Consider the following 26,643-nt stretch of genomic DNA (forward strand, 5'->3'; position numbering starts at 1 on the left):
GTACTTATCGAAACTGCACGTTGCGGCGATAAATTAGCGTTCATCCAAGTGATAGGAAGCGCTGTTCGAGAAGCGGGCAAAACCAAGCAGCTTACACGGCGAATACGGATAGAGGTGCTGGGCATGGACTGCCTGGCAACCGCTGAAGAAATTGCCGAGGCTGTTAGGAAAGCTGCTTGCGGGGAAATGACGGACCAGGTTTGTGTGTCTATTTTCTCGGCAAACCAGCGCGAACAGAAGATGGCAGCCATTGAATTGGACGAAGGTGTTGGCGTCCTTTTACTAGCCAAGGGCAAAATCTGTATCGACTGGCTGCAATTCAGGCTTAGACAGAGGGTAGACGTGCAGCGATGCTTCAGGTGTCTAGGCTACGGTCCCCGAAACACAGAGCAAAGGCCCTGGTAGAAGCAATGCTTGCTGGAAGTGTTGACGGAGTTGCCACCAGACCCCGGCCTGCACGGAAACTCCAAAATGCTTTTTATTTTTCAGAGAGGCACTCGCTGCCGCAAAGGCCAAACAGGCTTCATTCAAGGCAACCTGAAACGAAGCAGGTTAGCCGATAGTCTGCTGGACCAACTGGTTCTTGAAAACAGAGCCAGCTGTGCCATCATCACCGTATCTTATAGAGTCAGGAGTGACTGGCAATTAGACTTAACAGGTGCTGCAGCAATCGGTATCATTGACGCTGGCACCCACGTACGAAGCCGTGTTGTCGGAAACGGCTACGTACGCGTAAGAGTAGCGCACACCACACTAGTGAGCTGCTACCTGTCCCCAAATGATCCAATTCAAGGGTTGAAAGATAAGCTAGAACTACTTGAAAACGATTTGTGAGATGAAACCGGTAACGTGGTCGTCGCTGGACATTTTAATGCTATGGCTGTTGAGTGGGGAATGCCCCAGACTAACTCCAGAAGAAGAGTAGCGGTAGAAATGGCTGCCCAACTTGGATTAGTCATTCTGAATACCAGGACGACCCCAACATATCGGCGATCAGGCTTTGGACACTCTATCCCTGATATCACAGTAGTATAAGAAAACCTGCTGTCAAAGGCGGATGGATGTAGGGTGATGGAGGATCTTACGGGTAGTGACCATAACTACATCACCTTCCATCTTAATTACTCAGGGCAAAGTCGGACAGGGAGGTCGCCCCGTATGAAAATAAAATGGGACGCCTCTAAGTTTGACGCTGCAAAGTTCTCCGCTGTTGTTCAAGCCAGCGAACAAGAGATAGTCGAGAGTGCCGAAGCGGCGAACGCTACGGTAGAAGCCACCATGCGTTGCCTGAACCACGTATGCAAGACCTCAATGCCACGAAAAGGGTCTAGCAGAGGTAAAACACAAGTGCACTGGCGGAGTAGCGAAATCGCCGAACAACTCAATGTATACCACAGAATGCGAAGGCTGGCAACCAGCGCACGCAGCAGGCCTCCGCATACAAAATAGCAAAAAATTAATTATCTATGCCGCCATAAAACAAAGCAAACTTAATAGCTGGAAAAAGCTTTGCAAAGAAGTTGATCGTTATCCTTGGGGACAAGGCTATAAAATAGAAATGGGGAAATTCCGCCCACCGAACCAACGGATGAGGAAAAGGTGCAAAGTATAGTAGATGCTCTGTTCCTCCTTCGCGCAAGCAGAGAGGGTGACCACGTTGCCCATGAAGGCCACGACGTGCAGCCGTTTAGAGAAGATGAGCTAAAAGCGGCCTTACACAGAATTAAGCACGGAAAGCGCCAAGACCGGATGGGATACCAGCTGAAGCAAAAAGACTGGCTGCTAAGAGCAGTCGTGAGTTGCTGCTGCATATGCATAACAAATGCCTGGAAGCCAGGATCTTTCCAACAAGGCGGAAGACAGCGCATCTCGCGCTAATCCAGAAAGGCAAGGGAGACCCGAACTTCCCGTCGTCTTTTCGACCATTGTGCATGCAAGTAATTCGCAGTGTAAATAGATTGATGAGTGACCATGGACTTCAGCTTTCAACAGCGAAAACCGAGATCGTGATCCTCACAAAGAGACGAATTCCCACCTTAGTTAATATGATGGTTGGAGGACACCAAGTACAAACACGAAGCTCCACGAAATACCTTGGGGTGATGCTAGATAGCAAACTAACCTTCTCGGAACACTTTCAAGGAGCCTGCGAGAAAACTGCACAGATAATAGGATACTTAAGTCGATTAATGGCAAACATAAGCGGGCTTGGTTCCGCTTCGGTTTCTATACTTTTGTATGGTGCAGAAATTTGGGCGGATGCAATGAAATTCCTAAAGTACTGAGCAGCTATTACTTCTGTCCAACGCAGAGTGGCGCTACGAATTGCCTCAGCTTACCGCACGGTATCCGCAGAAGCAGATCTTTTTATTACGGGAACCATACGGATACATCTTCTCGCTGAGGAGAGGAAATCAATTTACCACCTCCGAGGAGAAGTATGCAGAGATGATGCTGCCGCACAGGCGCGAAAAGATTCTACCCTACGCTGGCAATAGCAATGGAGCTGCAGTACTGTAGGCAAGTGGACCAGGGAACTGATTCCCGAGCTCGAGCCATGGTTAGAATGGCCACATGGAGAGGTCGACTTCTACTTGACACAGTTTTTAAGTGGCCACGGCTACTTCCAGGACTACCTCCACAGGATGTGCAAGGTTGAAAATCCGAATTGCTTATACTGTGGGCTCATAGACGACGTACGCCACAACTTTTTCGAATGCAATTACTTAGCACAGCAACGAAGAAGAATGGAAGTAACACTAAACTACCTATCCCCGGGCAGTGTCATCCATAATATGATCTGACCTGACAGATGTGATATGGTAAGCAGATATGCAAAGAATATTCTCCCCGCTAAACGGCAAGATGGTTGCTTAGCCCAATAACGTGATAGTAGCCAAAGAGCTCACGTAGCGCGCTTCCGTACCCGAAGTTATGCTAAACGCGTTCCCAGGTGCTGAAAAGGCGCGGGCCGTGGGAGGTTAGGTTTTAGTGGGTAGCCCATGAAGAAAAAAAAGGAAGTCCTACACTCGGAGAGGCTCGGTGCTACAGAAAGTTGCACCGAGCCTTAACAACCCGGTTAGTATATAAAGCATTTCCTCCTTCCACGTCACACAAAAAAAAAAAAACAAAACAAATAATAATAATAATAATACTAGATAATAATAAAATAATAATAATAATCTATCTTCTATAAATAAATAATAATATAAATATAAATATATAAACATAAATAAATAAATAAATCTTATAAAATAAAGTCGCTAAATGACATGTACGCACATAACTTCACACAGAATGCTCCGATTCTAAAGCGGGTTTTTGCATTTGAAAGCTTAGCTACGTGAGATGGTAAAGTTGATATAATTTGAAGGTATATATTATAGGGGCGTGGCAAATTGCCAAAATGTATTAAAAATCATAAAATTTTTGTTTACACAGCTATAACTCATAAACGGATGGATGGATTAAAATATTCTGCTTTTCAGTAAAACTTTGAAATATTTATCTTCGATACGCATCAAAAAAAAAAAAAATTGATTCCTATCTTATATCAGCCAAATTGTTTAAACAAAAGTGACATTTTTACTAAATAAATAATAGTTTAAAAAAAAACTAAAAAAAACACGCTTTTATAGCTCACCCAACTAAAAAATAGGAAATAATTTTCAATTAAAAAGAGGTTATATAACAGTAGTAGAAGGTCAAACAATCGTTCATAGTTAATCACATCAAAATAAAATTATAATAAAATTTAAGTTATTAACTGAATAATTTAATTCATAGTAAAAAGCGTGGGGTGCTTGATATTGAATGTTACAATCATTCTATTGGCAACTATCTGAGAGGAAAGATATGAAATGTAGTCAAATGCACCCCACGCTTTTTACTGTAAATTAAATTATTCTGTTAATAACATAAATTTTATTATAATTATATTTTGAGGTGATTAACTATAAATGATTGTTTGACCTTCTACTACTGTTATATAAACTCTTTTTATTTGAATATTATTTTCTATTTTTTAGTTCGGTGAGCCATAAAAGCGTGTTTCTTTAGTTTTTTTAAACTATTATTTATTTTAAATTATTATTTACTTTTAATTTTTTAGTTCAAGTAATTTTAAAAGTTTTAGTCGAGAGTGATGAAACCTCGAAACGCCAGCGGTCCATGGATGAACCCAACCCCACGGCACCGAAAAGGGCCAAGACGCAGGGAGGCTGGACGCGGTGTTTCGCCGAAATTGCCAAGGGTCGGCAGATCATTGGCATTATAGACGAGAGCAGCGAAGATGGCTGGATCCCGAAACAACAGAGGAAGTTGATCGAAGCAGCGCTCGCTACCGTGACCGTTTAGGTTAAGAAAGATAACCTTGGTCCGCCGCCATCTTACACCAATGCAGGGTGGTTCCAGGGCAATATCAAGCTAATTGCCTGTGACGGAGCCTGGTCGGTATACCTCTATAGGGCCGCCGTCACGCTGATAGGGGTGGTATATCCGGCCGCGCGCCTCAAGGTAGTGGAAGCTATTATGGAGTGACCATATAGTGGAGCGATCCAAGAAGGCAGCAGCAGAGCTGCTCACCTGCCAGAGGGCAATTGGCACCTCCTGGGGATTCTCCCCTTAGGTGACCTACTGGATTTACACAGCCATTGTGCGCCCGATTCTTCTTTATGGCGCCTTGGTCTGGTGGCCTGCACTAGCTAAAAGTATCTATCTTAAAATGCTTCAAAAGGTGCAACGGAGTTCTGCATTACCGGGGCTCTCGGCTCCACTCCAGATTCCGTTACATATATACGTGGATACATTGATACATAGATAGATACAGTCCAAGCTAATAAAAGCGTGTTAAAAAGGGCTCCAATATGCTCTTTGGTAGATGTGCCATGCATCCACTTATATCATTAATAAAAGAATGCGTTTTCCGCATTATGTGCAAGGTTTCAAATCTATGGTCATTTGGGGTGGTCACAAGTTCAATTGACTTTATGTCTTTTAACCTTATGTCACCCCACCATCACATTATTGCATTGTCATCGAGCCCTGATACGTATGCAAAGTTTCAATCAAACTTAAGGCCATTCGAAGTGGTAATAAGTCCAACTGACCTTATGGCCGTTGACCTTATGTCACCACACCATCACATTAACGCATTGTCATCGATCCATGATACGCGTGCATACTTTCAATCAAACTTGTAACCATTCAAAGTGGTAATAAAGCTAATTGACCTTATGGCCGTTGACCTTATGTCTCCACACCATCACAGTAATGCATTGTCATCGAGCCTTGATACGTGTGCAAAGTTTCAATCAAACTTATGGCCATTCAAAGTGGTAATAACGCCAACTGACCTTATGGCCGTTGACCTTAAGTCACCGCACCATCACATTAATGTATTGTCATCGGTCCTTGATACGTATGCAAAGTTTTAAATTAATCAGACTTCTAGAAACCGGTGAAAATTAAGCTAAAAGATTCCGTTACATACAGGCCAAGCTAATAAAAGCGTGTTAAAAATGCGTGTGTGTGGTTGTTCGGTGTCAACTGTGTGCGCAAATTACTTTTGAGTGAGGTGACACACAGCATTCGCTGCGTTGTTTAATTTCGGGAGTACATTTATATGTATGAATGTATGTATATATTTTCATATTATATCAGCTTGACATACGTATGTACATATATATTTATGCGTTGTTACCAAGTTAATGCAACATAAATGGTTAAGAATGCAAACATCTCTTAAAAAATACTGTTTCGTTAAAAATGTTGAACATTCCCTTAAAATTCTTAAACAAAAGTTTTATTTTTTGGTACTTTTTCATGTAGGTATATGGTAATATTTGTGCACTAAGTAAATTTAATTTTATTTTTTATGCTAAGGTATTCCTGGGATGTGTTTGTACAATATGGCTATAAAATGGAAGCTGTTTATGATTACTTTGATACGGGAAATTTTTCGTACCCCTGGGTGGCTAGGGTCTCCAGATATTGGCTAACACGTGGGCCCGTGTACGCCTAGACAGAGCTTATACAATATGGACATCAAATGAAAGCTGTTGATGAGTGCTTTAGTACAGGGTAGTTTTCATACCTATTGGTGGCTATGGTCTCGAGATATAGGCTAAAGCGTGGATGCGGATACCCCTAGAATGTGTGTGAAATATGGATATCAAATGAGAGCTGTTGCTGGGAGCTTTAAGGTAATTTCATTGTGATATTCGATTTAGTCGCATCAACCTGGCAATACTGATAAATATGCATGCGAAACCAAAATAAAGACATGACTTAATAACACCCATATACCTACTTACATACGTCCTATTCTATTTGCCTGAAATTTGGTTTATAAATTTGCTTATATTAGTATTTACGATCCTTTTTTCCGGGAAGTAGACCAGAGACGGACTGGGACTGGGATTAGGACTAGGCCTGGGACTGAGACTCGGAGTGGGACTGGGACTCGGAACGAGACTGGAACAGAGTAGATACCATCCTCTGGGACTGGCAATAAGGGATGAAGAATGAGAAGAACTTGAGAGAAGAGAAAAGAGGGAAGGAGAAGGAAACTGAGAAAGGGATATAGTGAGACGAATATAGAGATAGATGAAGCGAAAACGACGGAGGGAGGACAGGGTTAGACGGAAAAAGCTTATTAACATGTATGCAGATAGTCCAAATTTAGGGTAGAACAATGTCTGCCGGGTCTGCTAGTCTATATATATATAAAAATCATATTCTGTATATGTGTGAGTGTAAGTTCGCTATCGAAACGCATTTCCCACACATCAATCATTACGGAATTGTGGCTATAAGTTCCTTCGATCAACGCGAAGGTTTTAGGCTAAAAATAATTTCGATATATAAAAGGGACGTGGCACCTCCCATTCAAATGGAATTTTTGGTACTGCATAACTCTGAAGGTATACAGGCCAGAACATTGAAATTCAGAAACGAGTTATATGAGGTCAATCCCTAGCACCACCAAGAAAATTTGGAACTAGCAATTAGTAAGGAAGGCCTACCTCAGGTGTAACCGAATATTACATACTCAGCTGAGAGCTTTGTAGACAAAATAAGGGAAAATCACCATGTAGGAAAATGAACCTAGGGTAACCCTGGAATGTGTTTGTATGATATGGGTATCAAATGGTAGGTATTAAAGAGCATTTTAGAAGGGAGTGGGCCATAGTTCTATAGGTGGACGCCATTTCGGGATATCGCCATAAAGGTGAACCACTACTGACTCTAGAATGTGTTTGTACGATATGGGTATCAAATGAAAGGTGGTAATAAGTATTTTAAAAGGAAATGGGCCTTAGTTATATAGGTGGATGCCTTTTCGAGATATCGCCATATAGGTGGACCAGGATGACTCTAGAATGCATTGTACGATATGGGCATAAAATTAAAGGCATTAATGAGGGGTTTAAAAGGGAGTGGCCCTTAGTTTTATATGTGAAGGCGTTTTCGAGATATCGACCAAAATGTGTACCAGGGTGACCCATAACATCATCTCTCGAGTACCGCTAATTTATTTATATATGTAATACCACGAAAAGTATTCCTGCCAAGATTCCAAGGGCTTTTGATTTTATCCTGCAGAACTTTTTCATTTTCTCCTACTTAATATGGCAGGTGTCACACCCATTTTACAAAGTTTTTTCTAGAGTTATATTTTGCGTCAATAAACCAATGCAACTGCCATGTTTCACCCCTTTTTTCGTATTTGCTATAGATTTATGACATTTTTCTAATTTTTCGTAATTTTCGATATTGAAAAGTGGGCGTGGTTATAGTCGGATTTCGGCCATTTTTTGCACCAAGATAAAGTGAGTTCAAATAAGTACGTGAACTAATTTAGTAAAGATATATCGACTTTTGCTCAAGTTATCGTGTTAACGGCCGAGCGGAAGTACAAAAGGTGGACTGTGTATAAAAACTGGACGTGGCTTCAACCGATTTCGCCCATTTTCACAGCTAGTAATCTTAAAAATTCAGTAGATCGGGCAATTCACAAGAGTGTCGTATACATGCAAAATTGAAAGATTTGAGTTGTTTCCATGGTTTCAAATATAAAATTTTATTGGAGCAAAGCACATGGGGGAATAGAAGACCTAGTGAACTGCCTAAATTTTCTTCCTTGGTTATAGGAAAAATTTTCTTAAAAATTGAGAAAACTGTTTTAAAAAATTTAAAAATAAAATTGTGTAACTGTCATGGTCATGGATTTCTAGTCGAGGTGCTCAACTTAACAATCGAGTGCTTTTATTCACTGAGCAAACTCATTCGTGTGAGGAAATTGAAAAAAAAAAAATTTTATAAAAATCTATCAAATTAACGAAAACCTTGTACTTCTGCGGGTCTGCCACCAGGCATGGGAATCCTTACACCCTTAGTAGCATTGGCAACCGCTGCCTATACACTTCATATGGCCTTTTAATATTGGCATCTAATTTGAAGTGGCTTCCTACCGCACGTGGCAAATTAAAAACCTTGATAAATATCACACCCTTGCCCTTACAGCAAGGGCGTCCTGCCACACAGTGCCTACTTTGGGGCACACTTTTTCTCAACATCGTCCACATTGTAAACTAAATGCCTTGAGAAATATCCACCGAAGTTGCTTGATAATAGGCACGGTAATAGGGTGATGAGAAAGTGCTTGTCATATTGGGTATCCTACCACTGCTACAACTACCAACTACGGGGTAGTTTAATACATTAGTTAGAAATAATTTCTCAATAAATTGAAATTGTATACAATTTAAGGACATGTTTTTAGGAATTGTTTTCTTAATTTAAGGTAAGTGTTTTTTTGTGATTGTATTTATCACCCGGCCACCGTGGTGTGATGGTAGCGTGCTCCGCCTACCACACCGTATGCCCTGGCTTCACACCCCGGGCAAAGCAACATCAAAATTTTAGAAATAAAGTTTTTCAATTAGAAGAAAATTTTTCTAAGCGGGGTCGCCCCTCGGCAGTGTTTGGCAAGCGCTCCGGGTGTATTTCTGCTATGAAAAGCTCTCAGTGAAAACTCATCTGCTTTGCAGATGCCGTTCGGAGTCGGCATAAAACATGTAGGTCCCGTCCGGCCAATTTGTAACTTTTTTTTTTATTTATAACCCATTCATTTTTGACCAAATATACAAACATTTTGTTTTAATTTTAATATATTTCTCATAGAAAGCAGTATAAATCTTTCAAACTTCGTTCCAGAATTTTTCGTATCTCTTAAAAATTTAAAGAAATTTTGAAAATGTGGGTAAGTGAGGAAATTTTTTCGAATTTCTAAATTTAATTATATCACAGAGGCTATCTGGCATCACTGGTTAAAAAAATGGTTAGCAATGAGAAAAATGGTTCGCTCGGTAACATGGTTCAATTATATGGTTGGCTCATCTCATCAGCTGATTTAATTTTTATCATTGCATGGTCGATGGGATTGTCAAAAAAGATGGCAAACTTAAAACGAAACCAACACATTGACAACATTTTCTTACCACACACAAAAACTGCTATGTTTTATGTTTTCATTTCATTCCATTCGCACCAACCCCAACACGCAGATTTTCACAATGATTTGTTGCTTTACAGATGAGCCAACCATATAGTTGAACCATGCTCGGTATCTTCAGTTCGGTGCTTACATCGGTTAACAGTTGCATACGATAGATGGATAAAGCTTTTGGTTCTATTAAGATTCTTAATTTAGAATTAACAGCGCATAAAGCTTTTGATTTAAAGCTATATATGAAAGTTTAGTTCAGATAAAGCTATATTTTAGCAGAACTTGAGTATAATGGAGTGGAATGGATTGATGGATTTGATGCTTAATCTGTTTAGTGTGGCGTATGGGCCATATTTTGCAAAAATAAAATAAACAAGTAAGGAAGGCTAAGTTCGGGTGTAACCGAACATTACATACTCAGTTGAGAGCTATGGAGACAAAATAAGGAAAATCACCATGTAGGAAAATGAACCTAGGGTAAACCCTGGAATGTGGTTGTATGGCATGTGTATCAAATGGAAGGTATTAAAGAGTATTTTAAGAGAGAGTAGGCCATAGTTCTATGGATGGACGCCATTTAGGGATATCGCCATAAAGGTGGACCAGGGCTGACTCTAGAATGTGTCTGTACGATATGGGTATCAAATGAAAGGTGATAATGAGTATTTTAAAAGGTAATGGGCTTTAGTTCTATAGGTGAACGCCTTTTCGAGAAATCGCCATAAAGGTGGACCAGGGGTGACTCTAGAATATGTTTGTACGATATGGGTATCAAATGAAAGCTGTTAATGAGTATTTTGAAAGGGAGTGATCCCTAGGTGGACGCCGTTTCGAGATATCGCCATAAAGTGAACCAGGAGTGTCTCTAGTTGTACGATATGGGAATCAAATGAAAGGTGTTACTGAGCGTTTTAAGAGGGAGTGGGCATTAGGTCTATAGGTGGACGCCTTTTCGAAATGTCGCCATTAGGGTGGGCCAGGGGTGACTCTAGAATGTGTTTGTACGATATGGGTATCAAACGAAAGGTGTTACTGAGCATTTTAAGAGGGAGTGGGCATTAGGTCCATAGGTGGACGCCTTTTCGAGATATCGCCATTAGGGTGGGCCAGGGGTGACTCTGGAATGTGTTTGTACGATATGGGTATCAAATGAAAGGTGGTAATGAGTATTTTAAAAGGGAGCAATCCTTAGTTCTATAGGTGGACGCCTTTTCGAGATATCGCCATAAAGGTGGACCAAGGGTGACTCTAGAATGTTTTTACGATATGGGTATCAAACGAAAGGTGTTACTGAGCATTTTAAGAAGGAGTGGGCACTAGGTCTATAGGTGGACGCCTTTTCGAGATATCGCCATTAGGGTGGGCCAGGGGTGACTCTAGAATGTTTGTACGATATGGGTATCAAACGAAAGGTGTTACTGAGCATTTTAAGAGAAAGTGGGCATTAGGTCTATAGGTGGACGCCTTTTCGAGATATCGCCATTAGGGTGGGCCAGGGTGACTCTAGAATGTGTTTGTACGATATGGGTATCAAATGAAAGGTGGTAATGAGTATTTTAAAAGGGAGTAATCCTCAGTTCTATAGGTGGACGCCTTTTCGAGATATCGCCATAAAGGTTGACCAAGGGTGACTCTAGAATGTTTGTACGATATGGCTATCAAACGAAAGGTGTTACTGAGCATTTTAAGAGGGAGTGGGCATTAGGTCTATAGGTGGACGCCTTTTCGAGATATCGCCATTAGGGTGGGCCAGGGGTGACTCTAGAATGTTTGTACGATATGGGTATCAAACGAAAGGTGTTACTGAGCATTTTAAGAGGGAGTGGGCATTAGGTCTATAGGTGGACGCCTTTTCGAGATATCGCCATTAGGGTGGGCCAGGGGTGACTCTAGAATGTTTGTACGATATGGGTATCAAAGGAAAGGTGTTACTGAGCATTTTAAGAGGGAGTGGACATTAGGTCTATAGGTGGACGCCTTTTCGAGATATCGCCATTAGGGTGGGCCAGGGGTGACTCTAGTATGTTTTTACGATATGGGTATCAAACGAAAGGTGTTACTGAGCATTTTAAGAGGGAGTGGGCATTAGGTCTATAGGTGCACGCCTTTTCGAGATATCGCCATTAGGGTGGACCAGGGTTGACTCTAGAATGTGTTTGTACGATATGGATATCAAATTAAAGGTATTGATGAGGGTTTTAAAAGCGAGTGGCCCTTAGATGTATATGTAAAGGCGCTCTCGCGATATCGACCAAATGTGGATCAGGTGATCCAGAAAATCATCTGTCGGGTACTGCTAATTTATTTATATATTCAATAACACTAACAGTATTCCTGCCAAGATTCCAAGGGCTGTTGATTTCGCCTTGTAGAACTTTTTCATTTTCTTCTACTTAATATGGTAGGTGTCACACCCATTTTACAAAGTTTTTTCCAAAGTTATATTTTGCGTCAATAAACCAATCCAGTTACCATGTTTCATCCCTTTTTTCGTATTTGGTATAGAATTATGGCATTTTTTTAATTTTTCGTAATTTTCGATATCGATAAAGTGGGCGTGGTTATGGTCGGATTTCGGCGATTTTTTATACCAAGATAAAGTGAGTTCAGATAAGTACGTGGGCTAAGTTTAGTAAAGATATATCGGTTTTTGCTCAAGTTATTGTGTTAACGGCCGAGCGGAAGGACAGACGGTGGACTGTGTATAAAAACTGGGCGTGGCTTCCACCGATTTCGCCCATTTTCACAGAGAACAGTTATCGTCATAGAATCTATGCTCATACCAAATTTCAAAAGGATTGGTAAATGTTTGTTCGACTTATGGCATTAAAAGTATTCTAGACACACTAAATGAAAATGGGCGGAGCCACGCCCATTTTGAAATTTTCTTTTATTTTTGTATTTTGTTGCATCATATCATTACTGGAGTTGAATTTTGACTTAATTTACTTATATACAGTAAAGATATTAAATTTTTTGTTAAAATTTGAATTTAAAAAAAATTTTTTTTAAAAAGTGGGCGTGTTCTTCATCCAATTTTGCTAATTTTTATTTAGCACATATATAGTAATAGTAGTAACGTTCCTGCCAAATTTCATCATGATATCTTCAACGACTGCCAAATTACAGCTTGCAAAACTTTTAAATTACCTTCTTGTAAAAGTGGGCGGTGCCACGCCCATTGTCCAAAATCTTACTAATTTTCTATTCTGCGTCATAACGTCAACCCATCTACCAAGCTTCATCGCTTTAGCCGCCTTTGGCAATGAATTATCGCATTTTTTCGGTTTTTAGAAATTTTCGATATCGAAAAAGTGGGCGTGGTTATAGTCCGATATCGTTCATTTTAAATAGCGATCTGAGATGAGTGCTCAGGAACCTACATACCAAATTTCATCAAGATACCTCAAAATTTACTCAAGTTATCGTGTTAACGGACGGACGGACGGACGGACATGGCTCAATCAAATTTTTTCTGGATCCTGATTATTTTGATATATGGAAGTCTATATCTATCTCGATTCCTTTATATATGTACAACCAACCGTTATCCAATCAAACTTAATATACTCTGTGAGCTCTGCTCAACTGGGTATAATAAAATTTTACACCCCAGAAAGTTATGAGAATTTTTAAACTGGATAAAAAAAAAAAAAACAAAATAAAATAAAACAAAGGACAACGGGCGGAAAGAAAAGGAATGGAAAATAATGCTGACAAACAGATAGTAGATACTAGTGACGTTAAACTCAACGACGGTCCCGCGGGGTGTGGATATATGAACAGGATAAGCCTGGTTTTATTGGCCCACTTGAGAGCAGTGTGCTACCCCACAATCCAAAAAATACCTCAAACCTCTGACACTATCATAGTTCGACGGGAGATTTGCACTTTCGCCTACAATATATATGTATATTAGAAGACCCGGCAGACGTTGTTCTGGCTTAAATTTGGCCTATCTGCATACATTTTAATAAGCTTTTTCCGTCTGACTCTGCCCTGCCCCGTTCTTCACTTTTTCCTAATCCTTTTATTCACTCCTCCCTCCGTCTTTTTCGCTTCATCTATCTCCATCTTCGTCTCATTCTATCTCTTTCTCAATCTCCTTCTCTCTTTTCTCTTCTCTCAATTTCTTCTCATTTTTCTGCTTCCCTTATTGCCTGTCCCAGAGGGTGTTATGTATTTTATTCCAGTCCCAGTCCCAGTACCACTACGAGTCTAAGTCCCAGTCATAGTCCTAATCCCAGTCCCAGTTCGTCTCTGGATAATATATTACTCTGTACTAAAACACTCATCAACAGCTTTCATTTGATATCCATATTGTATAAACACTGTCTAGGCATTCACTGGCCCATGTTTTGGCCTATATCTCGAGACCCTAGTCACCTAGTCAGGGGTATGAAAATTACCCTTTACAAAACTAAAGACTCTCCTGAATTAAAAAAAATGTCAGAATACCTCTAAATCGCGGGCCCCTTATGAAACCCCCACCCTCTCGGCGGGCCTGGTGATGTGCTATACTTGATATCATTCGCTATAATATTTTTTATTGATAAGCAGGTTGTTTAATTAAACACTAAGCAATTACACGGAAGTATATCCGCACCACCTGAAAATATGAGTGCCACTGCGTATACGTAACATTTTATTATTACGTATAAACAAATAAAAAAAATTGCAATAAAATAATATTGCGACTATAAACTGAGATATAACCTATCCTATCTCTCAAGCTAGATCAAACTACACATGGAGTGCAAAACAAATTCAAAATCGGTTCAGTAGTTTAGGAGTCCATCGCGCCCAAAAATGTTGTGACACGTGTTTTTTATATATTAAGATAAATTCAAACCCAGTTTATTATGCAATTGCGATGAACTTGGTTTTCAGTTTAAAAAGCTATATCAACAATCAGTGGTCCTAACGCAGTTTTTAAATTGGCAACCTCCGGACCGAAGTTATGTGTTTTGCATAAAGGCGATATAATACACGAAATAAAATGTATCTTCGGAGAGTTTTAGGCCCAGCATTTACATTTTTCCTACAAATAGATGGGACAGGTTCTACATATTTTATGCCGAATCCAAACGATATCTGTAAGCAGATGAATTTTTGCTAAGAAGCCGAGCGACGACATTTTTGTTTTTTTCTTAATGAAACAATTTGTTTCTTAAGGTTTTGATGTTGTTCTTCCCGTTCTGAACACAGGACCTTTGGTGTGGTGGGGGTGCACGCTACCGCCACACTGCGGCAGCCACTACCATATACTAAATAGCTTGAGATATTTCCGCGTATTTGCAATAAATATGAAAGGCATTTAAATACTTGAACAAATGTTGTCAAATTTGGAAAGCCATGAACAAAATCCAAGTTTGTATTGCAAAATTTTTTGTTTGCATTTCTTCATTGTAGCGTTGCTAAAGTTGTTTATGTATTTTAAAATTTCACTATAAATAGGCATATAATTTTCGCAAGTAGTTCAGTTTGGCGAGCGCAATTAAAGTGAATATAATATATTCTTAAAAAAAAAAATGAAGTTCTTTGCCGTTTTCAGTTTATTTTTTATTGCCCTTTTGGCTCATCAGGCGAAGGCTCTCTTTTTTCCCGCAGCCAATCCTTCAACCTGCAATTGTGTTTGTCCAAATGGTGCTGCCGGTGTCAATGCTGCTAATGGGGTCGCAGGTGCTGCAGGTGTTGGTGCTGGTGCCGGCACTTTAGTAGCCACAGGAAATGGACGTGTTGTAAGAAGAAGAACCAGCAGCTAATAAAGTATACATATGTACTGGAAATATGTATCCATACATGAAGTGTAGCAACTAAGTATAAAACATTTTTAATAAGAAAACTTAAATCTTTTTTAATTTTATTAAACTTGTTGTAAATTTTTAAAGTAAGGCAATCGTCTTCGCTTATTGGGTGCCTATTCGATAAAGCATGTACAGTGAATCCACTTCTCGGGTCAATATTCTTTATATATTTTAAATGCTCATTTAACCGAACAGTGCGGCACGACTGACCAATGTACTTTGCGCCGCATGTATTCCCATCGTGGTTTTTCTGCGAGCACGTTATTGAATATACGCCCGGCTTGTCCAAATTTTCACATCTGTCCTTCCTTGTTTTCAATAGTGATTTTAACTTTGTTGTTGTTTTTGGGGCCAACATTACATTTACTTGCCTATAAAGTTTATAACCATTTGTTTTCGTGATGCTCACGGTTTTTTCCTTTTCTTTTTTGTATGCCGAATCATGGAATTGAAAGCGGCTAATTTGTGGGAAAAGTGATGATTGCACTCAATCGGAATAAATCGAGCAGTCGAGGTGGGCTTCCGATATATTTCCTTCGATATCGCCTTTTATTTTTAGGTCCAAAAACGGTAGCTCATTATTGGATTCATATTCATATGTGAAATGTATTGCATTATTTTTTGAATTGAATAGAGTCAGGGTTTCTTGATTTTTTCCCTCTCCATGATAATAAAGCAATCGTCAACGTATCTGCAATAGAAGCATGTGAACAGAGAGCTTTGAAAAAGTTGTTCTTCAAAACTGTTCATGAACAAATTGCACAGAAACGGACTTATGCTTAAACCCATTGGTAAGTCCTCTGTTTGTTCGTAGAAAACTCCTCTAAACTGGAAAAATTATAGATTTATACACGTAGAGGTTACATGAAATAAAGCGTTGGCGATGGACGGGTTGATATTTTGCGCGCCTAAAAATCATATCCACACCATTAGGAATAAACTACATACAGAGTGTATGTGCCTACATGGTGATCAAAAGGAATATAAACAAAAAGGCAACTCTTAGAGACCAATTGTACAGCGAACAACGGGACATTCATATGGATTAGCAGCTAAAGGCTTGCACTGATATGAATGTTGGAGATTCGAGTTCAACGCTCAGCTCCCGAAAAGCTAGCTGATGAAGAAGTGAAATTCAGAAACATGTCCTAGCAACCATCGCCGTTTGTAAACTTACAATTTTTCTCTAATATCAATTACAAAAACCATTGTATAAAGCAATATGAGCAAAGCTCGCTAATTAAATACATATAAAAAAAAAAGCTTTAAAAATTATTTTGTATTTTTTCCGAAAAGTACATTTAAAAAAATTAAAAAAAAAGATCCCAAACGGTAAATTTTTGAAAAAGTTATAGCATTTTGAAAACAAAAACGGTGTTTTTTTAAATTCATAACTTTTTTTGAGTTGGATGAAAAAATTTGAAAAAATTTTTAAAAACGTCTTTCGTAAGCTAGAAAAAGAAGAAAAGCTTTCAGCCAATTCTAAACAACAACAGATTTTCGAGTGTACAGCTGGGTATGTAATGTTCGGTTTCACCCGAATTAAACTTCATTACTTGTTTTTATTAGATGTTGCTTTGTTCGGGAACTGAACCCAGACCCTTCGGTGTCGTAGGCGGAGCACGCTACCACCAAAACACGGCGGCCACCATGTATGAGCTGTAAGTATATATGAAAATAAAAAAATAAAATTTAAAGCGCGATTATCTCCGAAGGAATTTTAGGCCAAGCTTCTCTTCCATTTTGGGTCGTGTTCCTTTTAATTTTTTCTACAAATTGGCGGGACGGAACCTACATGTTTTATGACGACTCCGAACGGCAACAGCAAGGCAGATGAGTTTTCACTTAGAAGCTTTTCATGGTAGAAATAAGCTCGGAGTGTTTGCCAAATCACTTTCTGATGTTGTTTTGCCCGGGGAGTGAACCCAGGATCTTCAGTGTGGTATGCTACCACCACACCACTGCGGCCTATGAAAGACGAAATATAGCCCAAAAGCATCGTAGTTCAGGCCTATCTTATGGTATTGTTTTATTTAGAAGCTGAAGAAGAAGGAGACCTCCACTGAAGTCGTATGTGAAGGAAGAATTACCTCCTTTGCTGCTTCAAATTGTCGGCAGTAAACGCTTAGCAGGATAGAGCGCCGATTAATCTCGATGAAGAATGACACTTTATTTATCAGTATCTATTTTTTTCAAAATTATACAGTACTGAGAAAATTGAAGGGAGCAAAAAATATTTAAAATTTTTATGCAATATTCAACGCGCGGTAACTTCAATTGTCTAGTTTTCCGATTAGACCCTTGAAATTTTATTACGTCTAAAGTTTTTGTATAATCTGGGAGAAACCAGCAACAAAAAAGTTTTAAATTTTTTTTAGTTTTTTTTTTATCTACAGGCGTGGAAAATTTGTTTGTTGCTTAACCAATATAAGGATCGGATACTTTGTAAGTTTAGCTCTGATACAGTGTTATACTTCCTATTATCGCCGAGATGTCGATCTTCAAATGGAAAAGAACCCTTTAATGTCGACGGCATGTCGAGTGTAACCTTAGTCAATAAGACCCACTAAGCGGACAACTTCCACCTTCGACAAATGTCGTCTAACCATGATTAAAAATCAGAAAGTAAGGCATTTTCAAGATTGACCAAAAAAAAATATTAAATTTTTTATTGAAATTTGTTTTTTTTTTTTATTTTAATATGTTAAAAAAACAACAAGGTTATTGGTTTATTATAGACCTGAGCTGTATAACTCTAGCAGAGCTTAGTAGCAGGTAGTGCGAATTCACGCCTAATGCTTACTGCGTAGAGTACAAACTGATTCATTACTTGCACTGCTGAAGACTGCGAAGGAGGAATTGATTTCCGACGGTCTACGATCTATTGCATTTTGTTCGCGGAAAGTTTCGGGCAGTGTTATCCATGTTGATGTTCCTTTGCCGAACATAGATCCGACACGTCTGGATAAAAAGCGTCATTAAGGGTAAAGTCTGACACTCTGGGAAGGATTTAGTATGACCACATTGAATCATCTTGACCTTTCCTCCATGAGAAACTGACGGTCGCCAGAGCCTCGTCTGCTAAATATTTGCGTGATATATTCATATTTGTAACAGGATTACCCTCGGGTAGGTGAGGTAGACAATTGGATTGCGGACGCTGTAAAGCTATAAAGCTTTATATTGCGCTTATACCTATACGAAACTACTTTATTATACCCAGCGTGCTTTGCATACAGAGTATATTAACTTTGATTGGATAACGGTTGGTTGTACAGGTATAAAGGAATCGAGATAGATATAGACTTCCATACATAAAAATCATCAGAATGGAAACAAAATTTAATCGAGCCATGTCCGTCCGTCCGTCCGTCTGTCCGTTAACAAGATAACTTGAGTAAATATTGAGATATCTTCACAAAATTTGGTACACGAGCTTATCTGGACCCAGAATCAGGCCCGACGAGAGGGAGGAGGAATGGGGGATTCCCCCCGGGCACGGGGTTTCTCAGAAGCCCGCGATTTAGAGGTACTAAGACATTTTTTTTTTAATTCAGGAGAGTCTTTAGTTGTTCCATGTGCAAATTTTAAGCCGAATGTCAAAAGCAACGAATATTGATAATGATTTTTTGCCTGGGGTTCGAACAGTGAGGAGACAATGAAAACATCAAGCAAAAATGTACGTTTAAATGAATCCGAAATCGTATAGTTTTCAAGGTGACACTGATGACGGTTCATCTTCAAAAAGTCTTCCAAAAATACCACCAATTCTGTATCACAAGTCCAGATTATTTAAACGACTTCGATATCGGTACCGTGAATAGTGAGTTTTTGCGATCTGAAGAAGTCAACGAAATAATTCGTCGAGGTCATCAAAAGTGTCCTGTTCTTTATCCACGTGATTGTCATGACGAGGCATTTCCTACCTCGTTGTTAAACAGAATCTTGCCAAATGGAGAGAAAGTGGAGCGTGACTGGCTGGTGTGGAGTAGAGGTTTACGCCAATCACTTTATCGGCGGCGGCGGCGTAGGCTCTATTATATACCGGCGGCGATGGTGTGGGCGGCGAACACAATTTCTTTAAATAATTTGTGGCTCCTTGGTATTTTTAATAACTTATGAACAGTTAGAAGGAGTTAAATTTCAGTATTAGTTTCTTATAAGTGGCAGTGATGCGCATACGTTGATACCACTTTCGACCATAGCCGATCTATTTGTGACATGAACAATAAATGGCATAAACAGTCTAAACGAGTAGAAAATATAGTAACGCGCCGGACGCCGCCGCCGCCGCACCAATATTTTTGACATTCGGCGGCGGCGTGCGAAAAACGACTAAAATCGGGGGCGGCGGCGGCGTTTATCGGCGGCGTATATATCTAGTGTGGAGTGCCAGTAGCAATGCTTTTTATCGTCTACCATGTCTTCTGTTAAGCACCAATACTTTAAATCGATCTAAAATTTGTTGTGCAGGTATTCGAAATTCCAGGTATGGAAGAAGCTATACGATAAACTGCCAGCACACGAAAATACTCAAGATCACATTAAATGTTATACTCAATGGCGATCTTTAGAAAATCTAATTCAAAAGGAGGCTACAATTGATACACTTAGCAATGAACAGCTAATCATTGAAACTCAAAAGTGAAAAGAAATTTTATATAGATTTTTGGACACTATTTTATTTTTGGGTGGAAGAGGCCTAGTTTTCAAAGGCGAAAGTATATATCTTGGTGAACGAAACAATGGAAATTTTTTGGGCATCTCAGATCTCATAAACCATTATGATCCGATACTTAGAGATCATATGGAGTAAGTTAGGATTTCAGAACAGCAGCACAAACGTTTACAAGTTCACTATCTTTCCCCAGACATTCAGAACAAGTTTATAGAAATTTGTACAAAACACGGCAGGGAAACTATATAAGATCAAGGCAATAAAGCCAAGTATTTTGCTATTATCGTGGATTCTATGCCTGATGCTAGTCGCGTTGATTACGGTCATTTTGCGCTAACTCCATTTCAATTCGAACGCAACAAACTTTACAATTCAAGAACGAGTTTTGGCTTTCGTGAATTGAAACCAAAAAATAGTCAAAAAATCGCTGATCTAATTTGTCATACTCTAGGTAAACATGAAATCCCATTATAAGATTGTCGTGCACAAGGATACGATAACGGCGCCAATATGAAAGGAGCTTACAACGGAGCACTTTGTCACATTCTCGACAAAACCTCGAATGCTGATAACTCGCCTTCTGCAAACCACAGTCTCAATTTATTTGGTGTTGATGCTGCAGAATGTCGTACGGATGCAATTACTTTCTTTGAACTTGTACAAAAATGTTTTACAGCACTCCACAACGATGGGAGTGCCCTCTCCGAAAACCATGCTGTGGGCGATACAGTCCTTCCTCTTCCTCTAATGCTATCGTAAGGCGTTGCATCAGGAGACTCTCCAGCAATTTTCTTGCAGTATCCAATATGCACATTTGCTAAGACAATGGAAAATAGGGGTCTCATTTCCCTTTAGGAATGAGAACTGTCTTCCATATGGTGGGGAAAGATATTTCTTTAAGACATTTGTTGTACATGTGCAACATAATTTCCTGGCAGCTATTTGCCGCCAGCCAAATTGCATCTGCAGGTATTCCATAGTGCGCTGGGCAGTTTTAAACTCTTCTTTCTGGAATTGTTTCCCGTTGCAGTATGCATGACTAACGTGCCCCTACCTTATAGCGTATAAGACCTCTATTAGGGACCTTAGGAAATACAGGAAAGCTCAGTGCAAAACTAAAATCTCGCTGAGAACATTGCGAATCTATCGAGTGCACGAAGGACACAGCAAGGATTGGAAAGACTCCAGCCAAAAATCATTCAAATAGGACCATTGTCAAGCGTACTGAAGGAACATGTGCACGATAAGCAGCTGAAACCATGTACATCCTTATAGATGCTTACTTTCCGGGTGGCCCCGGAGAGATATCACATATAACAGAAACGTACTCAGCCATTAACGAAGAGTTCTGTACAGTTCAGTAAAATGAGGGACTATAAAAGATTACAACTAAATACGATCATGAGGAGCGAAATTGAACTCTGGAGATGGCACGAATCTGAAACTGGTAGTTAAATGTATGAAATAAATTCATTAGTATGAGAAGCCTTTATTTGGTAAGCAGTTTAGGAGTGTTTAGGAACAAATATTTTCAGAAACAAAAAACTGATTTTTTTGGAACCACTCTAATGCGCATACGAAAATTAATAAATTTGAACAGTTGCATGCGAATTCATGTATGAATAACATATCTCACAACTAAAAGACTCGCATATTTATTTTGCAAATTTCTATTATTTGCTATGTATTTTTTAAAATTGTTTAGCTCATGTTTTTGGTAAATATTTGGGTTATTATCTGATATAAAAAGACCCAACATTTTAGAGAATAGAACTGAATAGAAAGTCTGTCGAGAGCAGTAGAAGTGATAATCTACGCACTTGATTAATAGAATGAAGTTGTTTGCAATTTTCTGTTTATTATATATTGCCCTCGTGGCAGAACAGACCAAGGCTTTCTTTTTGCCTGCGGCAAATCCTACCTGCAATTGTGTCTGTCCAAATCCAAATGGCGTTGCCAATGGTGTTGGTGGAGCTGGTGTTGCTGCTGGAACCGGAACTGTTGTGAGGAGGCGCAATGGACGTATTGTGCAGATAACGAGGAGTTAATGAACAAATCTATACTAGAAAATTTGCAAATTATTTCTAAATTAAAACCACAAATCAAATTGTGTTTCTTTAAAAAAAAAAGAATTACATAAATGTTGATTAGTAAAAAAAAAATTTGTTTTAAATATTTATAGATATTATTTTTTAAATAATGCCTTATCACGTGTATATGACAAAAATAACCGGCCTTTTCAAAATGTCATAATATATGAAAATGTTAAAAACGAAGTGTGAACCTTGGGGTAACCGACTGCAAAAAAGATGTTAGATGGATCTCGTAATACCAATGGTCTATTACCACAATATATAACAAGATGTAAATCAGAATTTGTTAATCTATAAAAACCCTTCTTTAAACATTAACTGTATTTTTATACTCAATTGAGCAGAGCTCACAGAGTATATTAACTTTGATTGGATAACGGTTGGTTGTACATATATAAAGGAATCGAGATAGATATCGACTTCCATATATCAAAATCATCAGTATTGAAAAAAAATTTGATTGAGCCATGTCCGTCCGTCCGTTAACACGATAACTTGAGTAAATTTTGAGGTATCTTGATGAAAATTGGTACGTAGGTTCCTGGGCACTCATCTCGGATCGCTATTTAAAATGAACGATATCGGACTATAACCACGCCCACTCTCGAAAAGGCGTCCACCTATAGAACTAAGGCCCACGCCCTTTTAAAATACTCATTAACACCCTTCATTTGATACCCATATCGTACAAACAAATTCTAGAGTCAGCCCTGGTCCACCTTTAAGGCGATATCCCTAAATGGCGTCCACCCATAGAACTATAGTCTACTGCCTCTTAAAATACTCCTTAATACCTTATATTTGATACACATGTCATACAAACACATTCCAGGGTTACCCTAGGTTCATTTTCCTACAAGGTTATTTTCCCTTATTTTGTCTCCATAGTTCTCAGCTGAGTATGTAATGTTCGGTTACACCCGAACTTGGCCTTCCTTACTTGTTTGTACTCATATTAATTTTTTTCGCATAACAGTACCTCGTAACGGCAAAAACTAATGGAGATAGATATAGACTTCTATATATCAAAATGATGTGGGCGAAAAAAGGAATTCATTTAGCCATATCCGTCCGTCCGCCTCTCCATAACACGATAACTTGAGTAATTTTTGAGGCATCTCAATGAAATTTGGTATGTAAGTTGCTGAGCACTCATCTCAGATCGCTATTTAAAATGAACGAAATGGGACTACAACGACGCCCACTTTTTCGATATCGAAAATTTCGAAAAACTGAAAAAGTGCGATAATTCTTTACCAAAGACGGATAAAGTGATTAAACTTGGTAGGTGGGTTGACCTTATGACGCAGAATAGAAAATTAGTAAAATTTTGGACAATAGGCGTGGCACCGCCCCCTTTTAAAAGAAGCTAATTTAAAAGTTTAGCAAGCTGTATATTGGCAGCTAAATATGTAATGTTTGGTTACACCCGAACTTAGCCTTCATTAGTTTTTTTCTTTTTATATGTATATACATATGCACTTAAACTTTATATGGACTGGTAAGTGCATACCTTTATCTACACTAATGAAATTATTGCGCAAAAAATTAGAGCTGCTAAATTTCAGAATGCATTATACTTAGGTTAGGTTAGGTGAAACTGACCGGTCCATGACAACCTCACGTATATTGAATGAGTCCGTAGTGTTACCAGAAGTTTATTTTAGCTACCAAACTGAAAAACCCTATCAAAAAGGACCTATGTTATAAAATAACTCTATCCTCTTGGCAAATATTGGAAGCTTTCTAGGACTTAAGCCACTTGCTGTTTCTAGATCTGACAGCTGTGTGACTCCTAACAGCTGTATTTCTTAGCCTGGCAGGCGCAGTGCACGAGCGCAAAACGTGCTCGATCGTTTCTTCCTGCAACCCGAACTTCCTACATCTGCTATCACTGACCAAGCCTAATTTAAAGGCGTGTGACGCCAGATGGCAGTGTCGAGTCAGAATATCAGTCATGAGTCTACAGTCCTATCTTTTTAATTATAGAAGCAAATTTGTTAGTCTAAGTTTGTAAGACCTACACATCTTCGACATTTTACAACACCGCTCTTGAACTCACGCCTTTCCCGCTTGGTCGAACATGTGCCCCTCTCGCCTTCTCTTAATCTCGCCCAATGTAATTGGAACGTCTACAGAGATCTCTTCAAAGGATACGCCCTTTTTAGGAAGTTCATCTGCTTTTTCATTCCCATCTATTCCCATATGCCCTGGGAACCAATATAGATGTATGCTTCTCCCTGTCCCGATTCTTTCCAGAAACTACTTACACTCTAACACACTTTTAGATGCTGTGCTATGCGAGATTATTGCCTTAGTTACTGCTTGGCAGTCAATATAAAAGTTAACACGGTTGCAGTTTAAGCTATTCTCTTCCAGAGTTTCTACGGATAATACTTCCGCTTGGAAAATGCTATAGGTATCTGGCAGCTTGTAGGATCTGTTTATTTCCGGATCAGCACAGTATACCGTCGACCCTACTCCTTTCACTACTTTGGAACCATCTGGCTGAACGTGTTACAAAACGGCCAAAATCGCTTGGGTGGTTAAGCGCCAATTAATGATGGTGATGATGATTCATGTGCCCGATAAACCATCCCTTCCTTCTTTTTCGCTATCAGATAGTTGTGTACTCCAATGCAGTTATCTACTAGCTTAGAAGTGTACAGATGTGTGAGACGGCGAAGCACGCAATACTGATGGCTGTTTGGAATAATGTATAAAGCTCTTTAAGATTAGCTCCTTCGTAGGTATTCTATTATTCTACTGCAAAGTGCATGATGAGGTATAATTGGTTTCTCGAAGCTTAGCCCTTACATACCTCAACACCAACTTATTAATAGGCGCTTAGCTCTTTAAGTAAATGGTTTTGGGCGCTCAACAAATCGCGGCAGTCCCTTCCTCGTTATGCTAACTTGCGCTAGTTGTAACTGAAATGTGCAGTTATACTTAAAAATAAAAGGCTGGCGTGCAGAGCTCCCTCTAGTAAGGAGCTGACGAGAAATGCTCAGAAAGAAGCTGACTCCGATTAACATGTAATGTGGTCTTAAAGGAATGAAAATTAAATATATTAGGCAATATTTTCAACTTTTTGAAGCAGCGCAAAGTGTGGACCGCTATTGCGTTGGGGAAAAATAGAGGATAACACGTTGTTCGCGTTGTTGTTTTGGGGAGTGTTTTCAATTTGCCAATCTTTTCCAAATATAGATAGGATAAGCATGGGTGCTAGCCTGTTGTAGTGCTAACGATTTTATTTGAGTTAGCCCTTATATGCTTTAATTCTTCGGTAAAACAGATCTATGTAACCTATTAAATAGAGTATCATAAGACCAGTGAATAATTATTTTTTGACAGCTGGAGTGAACTTAAGAAATGCTCAAATATGAGATGGAATCGGTGATCACACACAATGTCTATAGATACAACTTGTTGAAGCTCCGATTCTAAGCTGCTTTATTTGACGATAAAAAATGAAGTTCAAGTTTAAGTTTCCGCTTTGCTTCACAACTGTATAAATAACATCCCAGCAGGAAATTAAGCTAACTTCAAGTTAACTAGAAGTTGGTTTCCAATTACCTTACGTGAACTATTATATTGTTATTAACCTTGAATAAAATAACTAAAAAAAATGTTTAAGTTAAACGGTTTTATTGAAAACAATACTTACATGCAGTAATAATAATACCAAAAGCTAGAAAATAATTAGGTAGGTCCTAGGTACTAGTCATCACACTCCTCATCAATCTAGGGCTTTGATCAAACAATTAAATAAAAGCGTTCGACGCGTAAAATTTCTAAAAATATGAGGCGTAGCATAATAATATAATAATAAATAAAATTAATGTTCAGTTGGTCTTATATATTTGAAATTTGACGGGACCAACGCTTTTATTTAATTGTCTGATCAACGCCCTAGATTGATGAGGGGTGTGATGACTAGTACCTAGGACCTACCTAATTATTTTCTATCTTTTAGTATTATTACTACTTAATGTAAGTATTGTTTTCAATAAAACCGTTTAACTTAAACAATTTTTTTTATTATTTTATTTTCAAGTTTTTAGTCTTTATTTAATTTCCAATTATTTCTCCTTCTATTTAGTTCATTTAGTGACTCATTATTACAAGGAATCTTTCCTGACAATTTGTTACAATCTAAGTCCTCAATACATAATCCTTCCAAAGACTTTACTCGGCTCTGCGCCACGTATGCTCGTTTCTCCTCGAACTCCAAAATATTTTGATGTCACTTCTACTGGACTGTACATAATATTTGATCCAAATATGAGCCGAATCGGGCCACAAATACGATTTTTTTGAATATATCGATCCTTCCGCCACCTAGATGCGATTTTTTTCATAGGTCGCTTTCTATTCATGTATGTATTATGTGCTCCAAATATGAACCAAATCGGACCACCAATACGATTTTTTGAAATATTTCGATCCTTGCGCTTATCGGAGTTTTTTTCTTATTATTGCATTGTCATCGGGTCCTGAACTATATTCCAAATTTCAAGCTTGTAGCTTATTGCGAAGTTACTCAAATATCAA

This window comes from Eurosta solidaginis, chromosome 4 (assembly GCF_040869045.1).
Source record: "Eurosta solidaginis isolate ZX-2024a chromosome 4, ASM4086904v1, whole genome shotgun sequence".
In the NCBI taxonomy this organism is placed as follows: Eukaryota; Metazoa; Arthropoda; class Insecta; order Diptera; family Tephritidae; genus Eurosta; species Eurosta solidaginis.